General features: G+C 43.4%; 1 long non-coding RNA gene across 1 annotated transcript in view; it reads right to left on the bottom strand.

The window, feature by feature from the left end:
- Positions 1-12,962: 12,962 nt before the first annotated feature.
- Positions 12,963-14,382, bottom strand: part of LOC141154802 (uncharacterized) — a 489,862-nt gene continuing 488,442 nt past the window's right edge. Inside the window, exon 4 of the long non-coding RNA XR_012247479.1 lies at positions 12,963-13,050. This is a non-coding gene — a long non-coding RNA (uncharacterized lncRNA). The remainder of the gene's footprint in view (positions 13,051-14,382) is intronic.

Below are 14,382 nucleotides of genomic sequence, written 5' to 3'. Positions count from 1 at the left end.
GCAAGCGCAAATATGCAGCCAACCACCCACAGTCCACAGCGCTAAACTGCCACATTTCTAGACTGCTTTCACTTGAAATGTTGCCTTTTAGGTTCATGGAGACGGAATCTTTCCACAACCTCATTGCGGCGGCCGTCCCTCGGTACTCAGTCCCCAGCCACCACTATTTCTCCCGGTGTGCCGTCACCGCCTTTCACAAGCACGTGTCCCAGAACATTACCAGTGCCCTCCATAATGCAATTACTGGGAAGGTCCACCTAACTATGGACACATGGACAAGTGCTTGTGGCCAGGGACGGTACATCTCACTGACAGCACACTGGGTTAATATAGTGGAAGCTGGGACCCAGTCAGACCCTGGAACGGAACATGTCCTCCAGACGCCAAGGATTGCGGGACCTGGGTCAGTCAGGGTTGCCCCCACATTCTGCAGCTCCTGTCACTCCTCCTCCTCTTCAGCCTCCATCTCCGAAATGACCACATCAATCAGAAGCTGAAAGCACTGCAGCACTGCCTTGGCAAAGTTGCAACAGGCTGTGCTAAAGCTAATATGCTTAGGAGACAAACCGCATACCACTGTAGAGTTGTTGACAGCTGTAACAGAGCAGGCAGATCTGTGGTTGTCACCACTGAACCTACAGCCAGGCATGGTCATGTGACAATGGCCAGAACCTCGTGGTGGCTCTGAAGGTAGGCAAGCTCGCATACCTGGCCCATATGCTCAACCTAGTGGTTCAGTGGCTTCTCATAACCTACACAGATCTGCCTGAGTTGCTTGTCAAAGTATGCCATGTGTCTGCCCTTTTCAGAAAGTCAGCTACAGCTTCCACCGCCCTCGCCGTGCTTCAGCAGTGTTTGCAGTTTACAGCTCACCGACTGGTGTATGATGGAACTCAACCTTACATATGTTGGGAAGGATTTGTGAGCAGCACAGGGCAGTTCTGGAGTACCAGCTTCAACACCCCATCGGTATTCAGTTCAGCCTCTGCACATAAGAGTTGATGAGTGGGCATGGATGTCTAGCATCTGTGCCGTCCTCCAAAACTTTGAGGACTCCACCAAGATGGTGAGCGGCGATGACGCTATAATTAGTGTCACCATCCCGCTTCTCTGTCTACTGAAACGCTCACTGCTCACAATTAAACAGGAGGAGGCATTGCAGGAGAAGCACGATGAGATGGAGCAAGGAACTATGCGGGGTGATGCCACACAGCACAGCCTCATCTCATCTCAACGCGGATTGGGTGATAATGAGGAGGAGGAAGAATAAGGAGGAACAGGAGCCAGTTTCCTGCACTACAGATGGTACTACCCAGTACCCACACAACATTCATACCGTCTGTTCAGCGTGGATGGCCTAAGGAGAGAGAGAATGAGGAGGAGGACCAAAAGGAGGACGAGGAAGAGAGCATGGACAGTCATCCTCTTGGTCAGGGAAGTCTGGGCGGTTGGCAGTCTGGCACACATGGCTGAGGTTACGTTCTGCTGCCTTTCCCATGACTAGAGATGAGTGGTGTTCGACTAGAACTGTTCGCCAATCTCAAATTCGAGCTGTTTTGGGCGGTGTTCGAGTTGTTCGACGAACCTGAACGATTTGCAAAAAATTCGGCTGTTCGAGGTTATGTTCGATAACTGTTCGTGCACCAAAAGCGTGTCCTGCATGTCTGGTGCTATTTAGAGCACCAATCATGCAGGGATTGTCTGCCACTCACTGTAATGCCACAGCCATGGTGGTTGTGGCATTACAGTGATTGCCCAAATCGATGGGAACAGTGCCAACAGTGAAACATGAAAAGCCGGCAATTCAGCAGCGGCATACACCGGTACCCGACAATTTAGAACCGAAAGAATAGAGCTTCACACATAGATTAGATAGATATAAACATGTCAGCCACATATATACGAAGTACAGTGAAAGTGCTGCTTACTGTACTTGTCATTTAGCGTAAAGGATTTATCAAAAAAAATAATAGTGTTTTCATGCACCGTCTCTTTAAAAAAGCCGGCCGGCAATTCAGCATCTGTACCCGACAATTTATAACAGAAAGATAGAGCATCACACATAGATTAGATAGATAGAAACATGTCAGTCACATATATATGAAGTACAGTGACAGTGTTGCTTACTGTACTTGTCATTTAGTGTAAAGGATTTATTAAAAAAAATAATAGTGTTTTCATGCACCATCTCTTTAAGAAAGCCGGCCGGCAATTCAGCATCTGTACCCGACAATTTATAACAGACAGAATAGAGCTTCACACATAGATTAGATAGATAGAAACATGTCAGTCACATATATATGAAGTACAGTGATAGTGTTGGTTACTGTACTTGTCATTTAGTATTAAAATAAAGGATTTATTATTAAAAAAATTGGCGTGGGGTTCCCCTTAATTTTAGGCTCTAGCGGAGGTTAAGCAGACAGCTGGGGCAGATGTTTGAAGCCTGGGAAGGGGGTAATACCCACGGAGCTTCCCAGGCTACTAATATCAGCCCCCAGCTGAATACATAGCCTTTACTAGCTATTAAAATGGGGACCCCCCAAAAAAATGACGTGGGGTCCCCCCTAATTTAATAGCTAGCAAAGGCTAGGCAGACAGCTGGGGGCTGATATTAATAGCCCAGGAAGGGAGCCATGAATATTGGCCCCCTCCCAGGCTAGAAACACCAGCCGTCAGCCGCCCCAGAAATGGCGCATTCATAGGATGCGCCAATTCTGGCATTTAGCCTCGCTCTTCCACGCTGCCCTGTAGCGGTGGCAGGGGGTAATAGGGCTGGGGTTGATGTCAGCTTATAATGCCAGCTGACATCAAGCCCAGGTTAGTAATGGAGAGGCGTCTATAAGACACCCCCATTACTAACCCCATAGTCAAAGTTAAAAAAAACACAAACACCCAGAATAAAGTCCTTTAATTGAAATAAAGACACAATTCTTTATTGTTCTAATTAAACCATACTTACCGTCACGCCCATTCCAGCTGAAGCCAACGATCTCCTGTAATAAAAATAAAATAATAAAGCAACCTCATCCTTACCTTTCCATGGTTCCCACGACAGCTTCAGCTCTGCTACATCGAGATGACAGGCTGGACCGCAGCAGAACGCTGCCATCCAGCCTGTCATCCCGCAGACACTGAGAAGAGCAGGCATGCTTGCACTCCTCAGTGTCTCTCTGTGACGGCATAAAGATGAGCCGAGGTCATGTCCAATGAACTCGGCTCACCTCATGCACGTCACTTACAGCGTGGGAGAATTCTCACGCTGAAGCGCTGAGTGCAGAAGAATTTTCCCACGCTGTCAGTGAGGTGCATGAGGTGAGCTGAGTTCATTGGACATGAGCTCACCTCACGCACGTCACTGACAGCGTGGGAGAATTCTCCTGCACTCAGCACTTCAGCGTGAGAATTCTCCCACGCTGTAAGTGACGTGCATGAGGTGAGCCGAGTTCATTGGACATGACCTCGGCTCATCTGGATGCCGTCACAGCGAGACACTGAGGAGCGCAAGCATGCCTGCACTTCTCAGTGTCCGCGGGATGACAGGCTGGATGGCAGCGTTCTGCTGCGGTCCAGCCTGTCATCTCGATGTAGCAGAGCTGAAGCTGTCGTGGGAACCATGGAAAGGTAAGGATGAGGTTGGTTTATTATTTTTCTTTTATTGCAGGAGATCGTTGGCTTCAGCTGGAATGGGCGTGATGTTAAGTATAGTTTAATTTAGAACAATAAAGAATTGTGTGTTTATTTCAATTAAAGGACTTTTTTCTGGGTGTTTGTGTTTTTTTAAAATACTTTACTAGAAATTCATGGCGGTCATGTCTAATACTGGCGTGACCCCATGAATTTTGGGCTTGGGGCCAGCTGATAATACCAAGCTGGCCCTAACCCCTTTATTACCCAGTGAGCCACCGCACCAGGGCCCTGGATGAGTTGGGTACAGCGCCAGAAGATGGCGCTTCTATGAACGTGCCATTTTCCGGGGTGGCTGCGGACTGCAATTTGCAGCGGGGGGGGCCCAGAAAGCTTGGGCCTCCCTGCGCTGCAGATTCCAGCCCCCAGCTGCCTAGTTGTACCTGGCTGGACACAAAAATAGGGCGAAGCCCCACGTATTTTTTTTTTAATTATTTCATGAAAATCATGAAATAATTAAGAAAAAAAGGCCTTCCCTATATTGTTGTGTCCGGCCAGGTACAAATAGTCAGCTGGTGGTTGGGGGCAGCCCGTTCCTGCCTGCTGTACCTGGCTGGACACAAATGTAGTGCGAAGCCCCACTTCAATTTTTTTAAATTATTTCAGGAAATTCATGAAATAATTAAAAAAAAATTGACGTGGGGCTTCGCACTATATTTGTGTCCAGTCAGGTGCAGCAGGCAGGAACGGGCTGCCCCCAACCACCAGCTGCCTATTTGTACCTGGCCGGACACAACAATATAGGGAAGCCCTTTTTTTCTTAATTATTTCATGAAATAATTTAAAGAAAATTGACGTGGGGCTTCGCCCTGTTTTTGTGTCCAGCCAGGTACAACTAGGCAGCTGGGGGCTGGAATCCGCAGCGCAGGGAGGCCCAAGCTTTCTGGGCCCCCCCCCGCTGCAAATTGCAGTCCGCAGCCACCCCGGAAAATGGCGCGTTCATAGAAGCACCATCTTCTGGCGCTGTACCCAACTCATCCAGGGCCCTGATGCGGTGGCTCACTGGGTAATAAAGGGGTTAGGGCCAGCTTGGCATTATCAGCTGGCCCTAAGCCCAAAATTCATGGGGTCACGCCAATATTAGACATGACCACCATGAATTTCTAGTAAAGTATTTAAAAAAACACAACACCCAGAAAAAAGTCCTTTAATTGAAATAAACACACAATTCTTTATTGTTCTAAATTAAACCATACTTACCGTCACGCCCATTCCAGCTGAAGCCATAAAGCAACCTCATCCTTACCTTTCCATGGTTCCCATGACAGCTTCAGCTCTGCTACATCGAGATGACAGGCTGCACCGCAGCAGAACGCTGCCATCCAGCCTGTCATCCCGCAGACACTGAGAAGCGCAGGCTTGCTTGCGCTCCACAGTGTCTCTCTGTGAGGGCATCCAGATGAGCCGAGTTAATGTCCAATGAACTCGGCTCACCTCATGCACGTCACTGACAGCGTGGGAAAATTCTCCTGCACTCAGCGCTTCAGCGTGGGAGAATTCTCACACTGAAGCGCTGAGTGCAGGAGAATTCTCCCACGCTGTCAGTGACGTGCAGGAGGTGAGCTGAGTTCATTGGACATGAGCTCACCTTATGCACGTCACTGACAGCGTGGGAGAATTCTCCTGCACTCAGCGCTTCAGCGTGAGAATTTTCCCACGCTGTCAGTGACGTGCATGAGGGGCGCCGAGTTCATTGGACATGAACTCGTCTCATCTTTATGCCGTCACAGCCAGACACTGCAGAGCGCAAGCATGCCTGCGCTTCTCAGTGTCTGCGGGATGACAGGCTGGATGGCAGCGTTCTGCTGCGGTCCAGCCTGTCATCTCGATGTAGCAGAGCTGAAGCTGTCGTGGGAACCATGGAAAGGTAAGGATGATGTTGCTTTATTATTTTTCTTTTATTGCAGGAGATCGTTGGCTTCAGCTGGAATGGGCGTGATGGTAAGTATGGTTTAATTTAGAACAATAAAGGATTGTGTCTTTATTTCAATTAAAGGACTTTATTCTGGGTGTTTGTGTTTTCTTTTAACTTTGACTATGGGGTTAGTAATGGGGGTGTCTTATAGACGCCTCTCCATTACTAACCTGGGCTTGATGTCAGCTGGCATTATAAGCTGACATCAACCCCAGCCCTATTACCCCCTGCCACCGCTACAGGGCAGCGTGGAAGAGCGAGGCTAAGTGCCAGAATTGGCGCATCCTATGAATGCGCCATTTCTGGGGCGGCTGACGGCTGGTGTTTCTAGCCTGGGAGGGGGCCAATATTCATGGCTCCCTTCCTGGGCTATTAATATCAGCCCCCAGCTGTCTGCCTAGCCTTTGCTAGCTATTAAATTAGGGGGGACCCCACGTCATTTTTTTGGGGGGGTCCCCCATTTTAATAGCTAGTAAAGGCTATGTATTCAGCTGGGGGCTCATATTAGTAGCCTGGGAAGCTCCGTGGGTATTACCCCCTTCCCAGGCTTCAAACATCTGCCCCAGCTGTCTGCTTAACCTCCGCTAGAGACTAAAATTAAGGGGAACCCTACGCCAATTTTTTTTAATAATAAATCCTTTATTTTAATACTTAATGACAAGTACAGTAACCAACACTATCACTGTACTTCATATATATGTGACTGACATGTTTCTATCTATCTAATCTATGTGTGAAGCTCTATTCTGTCTGTTATAAATTGTCGGGTACAGATGCTGAATTGCCGGCCGGCTTTTTTAAAGAGACGGTGCATGAAAACACTATTATTTTTTTTAATAAATCCTTTAAACTAAATGACAAGTACAGTAAGCAACATTGTCACTGTACTTCATATATATGTGACTGACATGTTTCTATCTATCTAATCTATGTGTGAAGCTCTATTCTGTCTGTTATAAATTGTCGGGTACAGATGCTGAATTGCCGGCCGGCTTTTTTAAAGAGACGGTGCATGAAAACACTATTATATTTTTTAATAAATCCTTTACACTAAATGACAAGTACAGTAAGCAACACTGTCACTGTACTTCATATATATGTGACTGACATGTTTCTATCTATCTAATCTATGTGTGAGGCTCTATTCCTTCTTGTCTAAATTGTCGGTTACCGTTGTATGCCGCTGCTGAATTGCCGGCCGGCTTTTTTAAAGAAAGCGTCTTCTGAGCAGTTTGTCAGCTTTTGGACACCTTTGAAGGTGTTTTCTATGTGTTTCTATGTGTTTTTGTTTGCCTGCCATTGGTTTTAACGGTGTTCGACGGTGTTCTAAGGTGTTCGACGAACAGTTCAACGAACAGTTCCTCGAACATCCCGGTGTTCGACGAACCGAACCCGAACACTACGGGGGTGGCTCAACACTACCCATGACCCTCGCGTTGTATGCATTTTGGACAACAGTAATTACTGGTTGGTCACACTTCTAGACCCATGCTACAAGGAGAACTTTCTATCTCTCCTTCCCATGGCGAAGAGGTCTAATAAAATGTTGCAGTACCAGAAGGCCCTTGCTGAGTAAATATTAAAAAAATTCACATCTGAAAACACTGGCGGCAGAGGTCACAGTTCGTTGGATAACCATGGAGTACAGGCAAGGGAGACACAAATATGATGCATCAGAGGCAGGGGAACACTGTCAAAGTTGTGAGACAGCTTTCTCAGAACCTCCCAGCACAAAGGCCCTGATGCGTGGAGTACTCTGACAAGGAGGGAAAAGTTTTGAAAGATGCTGAAGGAGTACCTTGCCGACCATACCAACGCCCTCTGTGATTCCTCTGTGCCTTATATTTACTGGGTATCCAAGTTGGACACGTGGCATGAACTGGCTATCTACACCTTGGAGCTTCTGGCCTGCCCTGCCACTAGCGTTTTGTCAGAGCGGGTTTTTAGTTCCGCCAGGGGCATTATAACTGATGGGCACATCCGCCTGTCAACTGAAAATGTTTTTCAGCCCATGCACTTAGTGCATGGACATTACCAGTATAGGAGAACCACTCCTTAACAATGGTAACAATTTTTTTAATGAGGACCTCATCTACGTCTCTTCAAAGGGGTATTGGAGTGCATACAATTTTTTGGCGGCCCTTGCAGTCACTGCATGGGCATTACAACTACAGGAGACCCACTCCTTAATAATGGTAACAATTTTTTTACTGAGGACCTCCTCTACGTATCTTCAAAGGGGTATTGGAGTGCGTCCAATTTTTTGGCAGCCCTCGAAGTCACTGGATGGGCATTACCACAATAGGAGACCCCCCTCCTTAATAATGGAAACAATTTTTTTTAATGAGGACCTCCTCGATGTCTCTTCAAAGGGGTATTGGAGTGTGTCCTAATTTTTGGCAGCTCTTGAACTTACGTAATAACAGTATAGGAGACCCACTCCTTAATAATGGGAACTTTTTTTTTAATGAGGCCCTCCTCGATGTCTCTTCAAAGGGGTATTGGAGTGCGTAATGGGATAATGGGAACAACAAAGCATAGACGGCTGGTGGCCCTCTAACAATAGTGAGGGATGACTACTGACCCTCTAACAATAGTAAGGGCTGTATGGTGGCCTTGTAAAAATTGGCTTTGTGACTTTCACAGTCCCTCCATCATAAATGAAACAGGATATGTCTGATCATGTCTCACACACCATATAAGGTAGTAAAATGTTAAAATTACATTTACCGGTGAATGTATGTTTCACCGTTGAAAGCAATGCAAAAGTGCAAAAACGCATGAAAATGCTACGTGTGAATATAGCCCAAGGTGTGGAGGAGAATTTTTGATTTTGGCTATTTATTTTGCCTTATATACAAGTCATTACCCTGAAAAGAATGTTCCTTAACATTTTTTCTAGAAAATCCATTTTGGCTTAGTTTTTGTATGTTTTATTGTGAGTCCGTAAAAGTGGCATAATACTCTGACAACATTGTTCACAACAGACCTGGGAGTCAGAGATGCTGTTCCCATATAATTTTAGCACTGTTCCCATCAATTTGGCCAATTTTTAGGCCCCCTCCAGACCTCCAGGGGAGTTGCTGTAAAAATGCTCGAGTTTCCCATAGACTTACATTGTGCTTGTTGCTTGGGTCGAGAACCCGAGCATTACGATTTTCTCGACCCGAGCAACAAGCACCTGAGCATTTTAGTGCTCGCTCATCACTAGTAGTTTGGATACGAGTCAAGGATTAAACTCGTCAATGCAACCCAATCGGTATGTGAAAAAAAAAATCGGACCGCAGTTGGATGCTATTCTTGTGCTATGAGTGTGCAATCCAATATTCTTGTTTGTTTGAAGGAGAAGCGTGGGAAAATTGCAAAAAAAACCTCAGATGTTAAAAATTGACACATTGACCAAACACTTTGAAGATTTGATCCAAAACTCTGAAAAAGAGCAGACTGTTTATTTGTACTAAAATAATCAATTATGTGTGAAAGAGGCCTAAGGTTATACGCTTGGATCTGGAAATTATATAGACTGGATCACTTACTGGTCAGTTCAGACCCAATAAAGTAAATACCATATTCCTCTTAACATATAAATCTTAAAATAATGTTGTTAACATAAGGCAACCAACAATTGGCTTAGGTTTTTATCATTAAAGAGGTGTTATACTGAAACAGAATGCAGGGGTATTAACAGTACATCATAAGTCAGGTACCCATGTATGGAGCAAGCGGAGAAGCTGAGACTGCACCATACACAGCAGATGCCAGAGGTGTTACACAGCCGCCATCTGCCTTTAATAGCAGCAAATGAAGCTTGCTTGAATCCCTGCTGTTCAACCATTTTAATGTTACTGTCAATCACTGATGCCGCCAGCAATCGTGATACTGATGGGTTTCTAGGTTACCTGTTGAAGACTCACATGATTGCCATGATAGTTCTCCTATGAAGTCCAACCTGTGGCTGCGCTTCGTTGGAGAGCTTCATTTCGTCTTTATACTGCAAGGGGACTGAAAATAAATAAATAAAATCTAAAGGCTTTTAAAATGTAAAAAAAAAATTTGATTTACCCTCCTTTTTCAGTTTAAAGAAAAGTAAATAAAACATAAAAGCAAGTTTGGTATCACTGCTGCCATAAGCATCCGCCCTATCAAAATATAGAATTAAATAGCCTATAAAGTAAACTCATTCAAAACCAAAAATAATGAAACACCAAAATTGAGTTTATTTTCAGCTAAGGCACATCCTTTAAAAATGAAATAAAAATGTGTTGAAAAAATATATTTATTTTACTTGCTTACATAGTACCCTTAATTCCACAGAGCTTTATAGACATCATCATCACTGTCCCCATTGGGGCTCACAATCTAAATTTGCTATCAGTATGTCTTTGGAGTTTGGGAGGAAACTGGAGAACCAAGAGGAAATCCACAAGAACACGGGGAGAACATACAAACTCCTTGCAGATGTTGTCCTTGGTGGGATTTGAAACCAGGACCCAAGTGCTCCAAGGCTACAGTGCTAACAACTGAGTCTAAAGTACTTATCATAAAATGGTAGAAGTAAAAATATTAACTTGCCATACAAAAAAACAAGCTCTCATACAAGTCCCTCAATGTAAAAAATGAAAGGAAATGATGGGTCTCAGAAAATAGCAAATTGCAAAATAGAAAATTAGTTTGACAATTTAACAATTTGTTATTCACCACTTAAATAATAATAATAATAATAATAATAATAATAATAAAACGATGCTATCAATGTAAACATACTGATGTGGAAAATTATGTTTCCGGTTGGTTTTTACTATGACTACAAAATGAACACCCCCAAAAACAATGGTAAAATTGGATTTTTTTTTCTATTTCCCAATACATTTGTATCATAAAATGAATGGTGTCATTAAAAACTGCATATTGCAACATTAGAAACTGCAACAAATTGCTGTAACAAACAAATCCTATGTTGACTTAAAAATAAAAAATTAAGGCTTTAGGAAGAAGACGTAGAAAAGCACAAAAATGAAAATTGGCTGTGGCAGGAAGGGGTTAAATGATATGGACATGGTGGATAAGCAGCCCCAATCAAGTTCCAAAGAAATTCAAACTGTCCTGCAGGCTCAGGGTGCATCAGTGTCAGCGTGAACTATCCATCAACATTTGAATGAAATGAAATGCTATGGCATGAGACCCAAGAGGACTCCATGGCTGACACAGAGACATAAAAAAGCAAGACTGCAGTTTGCCAAAATGTACATGACTAAGCCAAAATTCTTCTGGGAAAGCGTCTTGTGGACAGATGAGACCAAGATGGAGCTGTTTGGTAAAGCACATCATTTTACTGTTTACCGATGAGGCCTACAGTCAACAAGAAGAACAAAGTACCTACAGTTAAATATGATGGAGGTTCAAAGATGTTTTAGGGTTGTTTTGCTGCCTTTGACACTGGGTGCTTTGATTGTGTGCAAGGCATCATGAAATCTGAGGATTACCAAAGGATTTTGGGTCGCAATGTAGTTCCCAGTGTCAGAAAGCTGGGTATGTGTCCTAGGTCATGGATCTTCCAACATAACAATGACCCACCCCAAACATACTTCAAAAATGAGTTCTGATCTAATTCCCATTGAACATCTGTGGAGAGATCTTAAAATTGCTGTTGGGAGAAGCCACCCTTCAAATATGAGAGACCTGGAGCAGTTTGCAAAAGAAGAGTGGTCCAAAATTCCAATTGAGAGGTGTAAGAAGCTTGTTGACGGTTATAGGAAATTATTGTTTGCAGTTATTTATTCCAAAGGGTGTGCAACCAAATATTAAGTTGAGGGTGCCAACAATTTTGTCCGGCCCATTTTTGGGATTCTGTGTGAAATGATGTCCAATTTTTTTTCTCTGTTTTTTGTGTGTTGTTCCAATACACACAAAGGAAATAAACATGTGTATAACAAAACCTGCAACTGCAATAATTTTCTAGGAGAAATTCTTCATTTTCTAAAACAATTTCAAGGGTGCCGACACTTTCAGCCATGACTGTATTTAAATATGCTTTAATCTAACGTAATCAGTTTTGCAAAATCAGACACAACTGTTCGATCCAGAGTGGAGAGGGTACTTCTCCTAAGCAGTTTCTCATTTCTGCGGAACATTATAGATTTTTTAGCCCACTTCAGTTAGACTCCCTTTCATGTTCATGTTCTGATTTTCCATCTGACACAGGCAGTATTTTACATCATCACAGCCAATGTGATGATATCCCATGTATATGGGCTATTCAGTGCCCAGTATTCTGATAACTGCTAGATCTACAGCAGATAAAGTGGACTTTTATCAAAAACTGCAGCAAGCAGCCAAATAAGTGATACATCAATGGAATCAGGGTCTTTGGCCCTGCATCATGCTGCTCTTTAATGGAGTAGCAAAAATCTGGTGACAGATTCTCTTTAAATGTTTTTCCTATCACAAAAAAAGTTTTCTTTATTCCTCAATAACCATGTAGATCTCTGAAAGCGATAAAAAAAATTCTATGCCTCTTTTAAAGGGTTGTTCCACAAAGTTTTTACAGAAGTGCACCACTCCTCAGCTTCCCTGTTTCCTGCTTGCTGGAGGGGACGGTGTGCTCCTGCTTGATTGACAGTGACATTGTTGCACTGCCAGCCCAGTCTGTGCTCTCCCGATGTTGCTATATGAGGCAGCTTTGCCTCTACAGCATCAGTAGAGTCCAATAGTATTAAAACTGTCTGGGATCTGGAACTAGGAGTGTGCTCCAGCGATCCTGGCCAGCTTCAGAACAGTGATTACAAGCTATCGTGATGAGATGTTGTAAGCACTGAGCATATTCACCCACCACTGCTACGCTGTAGTGATGGCTGGTTCCCTGAGCAATAAGCCATAACAAAAAAAAATAAAAACTCTGCTCTTGATACATTTAACAAGTAAATTGCAAAGCTGCTATTTTTTACTAGCACTTTCCATTTTTACCCATCTGAAAAGATGGGACAAATCCCTTTAATAATGCGATCAATCTAATATCTCAATCTCATATCAATTAATGGCAAAGGGATTTCATCATAGAGCAAACTGGGGTCTCCAGAACCCAAAGGAAAATAAATGAAGGATGTAAGAAATAAAACAAACACTTATACTCACCTTTCTGGCAGCTCCCGCTGCACCTTCGTCACATCTCCAGCCCAGTTCTCATTCGAGGTTGTGGCTTCCAGCCGTGAGTAGGCCCCGGAGCAGGCACAGTGAGTTCTAGGGCCTGCTCATGGCCTAGAGTAAACACATGGCTGGAAATGAGGTGAAATGCAGGAAAGGACAGGGAAAGGAGCAATGGAGGTGACCAAATCAGTTGGCTAAAGGTTAAAAAAAAACATACCTGACCGATCATCTTTCTCACGATTTGCGCTGTTCCCTGTCCGCTATCCTCTTTGCCTCCATCACATTGCATTTCAGGTCGGGGTTCACTGTAGACAAGGCAGAATGAACACATCGAATTACAAAAATCTGTCTCCTCCAGAATGTGGATTTTTGGAAAACGTAAGTAGATATCAGCTCCACTCAAATAAGTTTATCCTTTTCTACATATTATACAAGATTTTTCAACTGTACTCATGGGATGGCAACAAGGGACGAGCTAGTCAATTTGTAGGATCCTGATGGCTGCCGGACAGTGGCTCTGCGAATTGCTTCCTGTCTGACGGAATCCCTGATACCTGTTGTGATTAATAGGCCTGGCACAACATTATGCATTTAGCTTACCGCAACGATGATGTCCCTCTGGGCATACAAATTAAAACTTTTTTCAATAAAGATTAATCTTTTGTATGAATTACCTCTTTTTGAAGATATTTGTTATCATTTAAACTTGAGTTGGTTCTGATGTACACCCATCCCTCTATATGATACAATTACTGTGTATATGTGTATTGAACCAGATAAGATATCCATGTGGAACTTCAGGCATTATGGGGGATCCCATATGTAGATATAATGATGCCGTGTATGTGGACAATCCTTATAAATCTGAAAAAGCACCTATGATTTTGGCAGGTAGGAGGTGGTTCGCAGGGTTCCTGTCCAACAGCCACCAGGGTCCTGCAAATCAATTTTCTTATCTCTAGTGAAATTCAAACCCAAAAGTGCAGTAGATATCATCCAACCAATGTCATCATTATGATGGTAATAAACTGCAGTGTAAGGTACAGAGATACTAAATGTATGTCAATCTTTCTGCAGTTTCTCAAGATACTTGATAAAAGTTGTGTATCATGGTGGAAGATATTTTTTACAATTTTCATGTTGATATGTTTTAAGACTTTTTTCCATGGAGCAAGATCTGACAGTGAAGGTGTTTGGCAAGTTTCCTTCTCTTGTCATTAAACAGTTGAGATAGTTTGTATAAAGAAGATACACGCCATTGCCCCAGCGCCATGTCCTGCCATCAAGGTTGCCATATAACACTCTTCCTGGAGTTTAAAGGGTTGTACTCATACAATTTCCTTCTTGACTTCTGCTCATTATTACTTCAATTTTCTTGCAAACAGACTACAGATTGAAGTTTCCACATAAAAAGCAATGTTTTTAGATAGCTCCATCTGGGTCCTGGGGAGTTTAAGATGGTCTGTTTCACCAAAACGTAAATGCTATACATCTACAATATTGCTGTAACGGGATTGTTTATCTGCAACGAGTAACAATTAAAGCACACAGAATGAAAATATAAAATGATGTGGGAAGACGGTAATGCAATCCAAAAGTCATAGACATGAAATCAGCATTTTGTATATTCATGTCTT

Source organism: Phyllobates terribilis, unplaced genomic scaffold (genome assembly GCF_046119375.1).
Source record: "Phyllobates terribilis strain yellow unplaced genomic scaffold, ASM4611937v1 Scaffold_7__3_contigs__length_470593459, whole genome shotgun sequence".
NCBI lineage: Eukaryota > Metazoa > Chordata > Amphibia > Anura > Dendrobatidae > Phyllobates > Phyllobates terribilis.
This window is presented reverse-complemented; position numbering and strand designations above follow the sequence as displayed.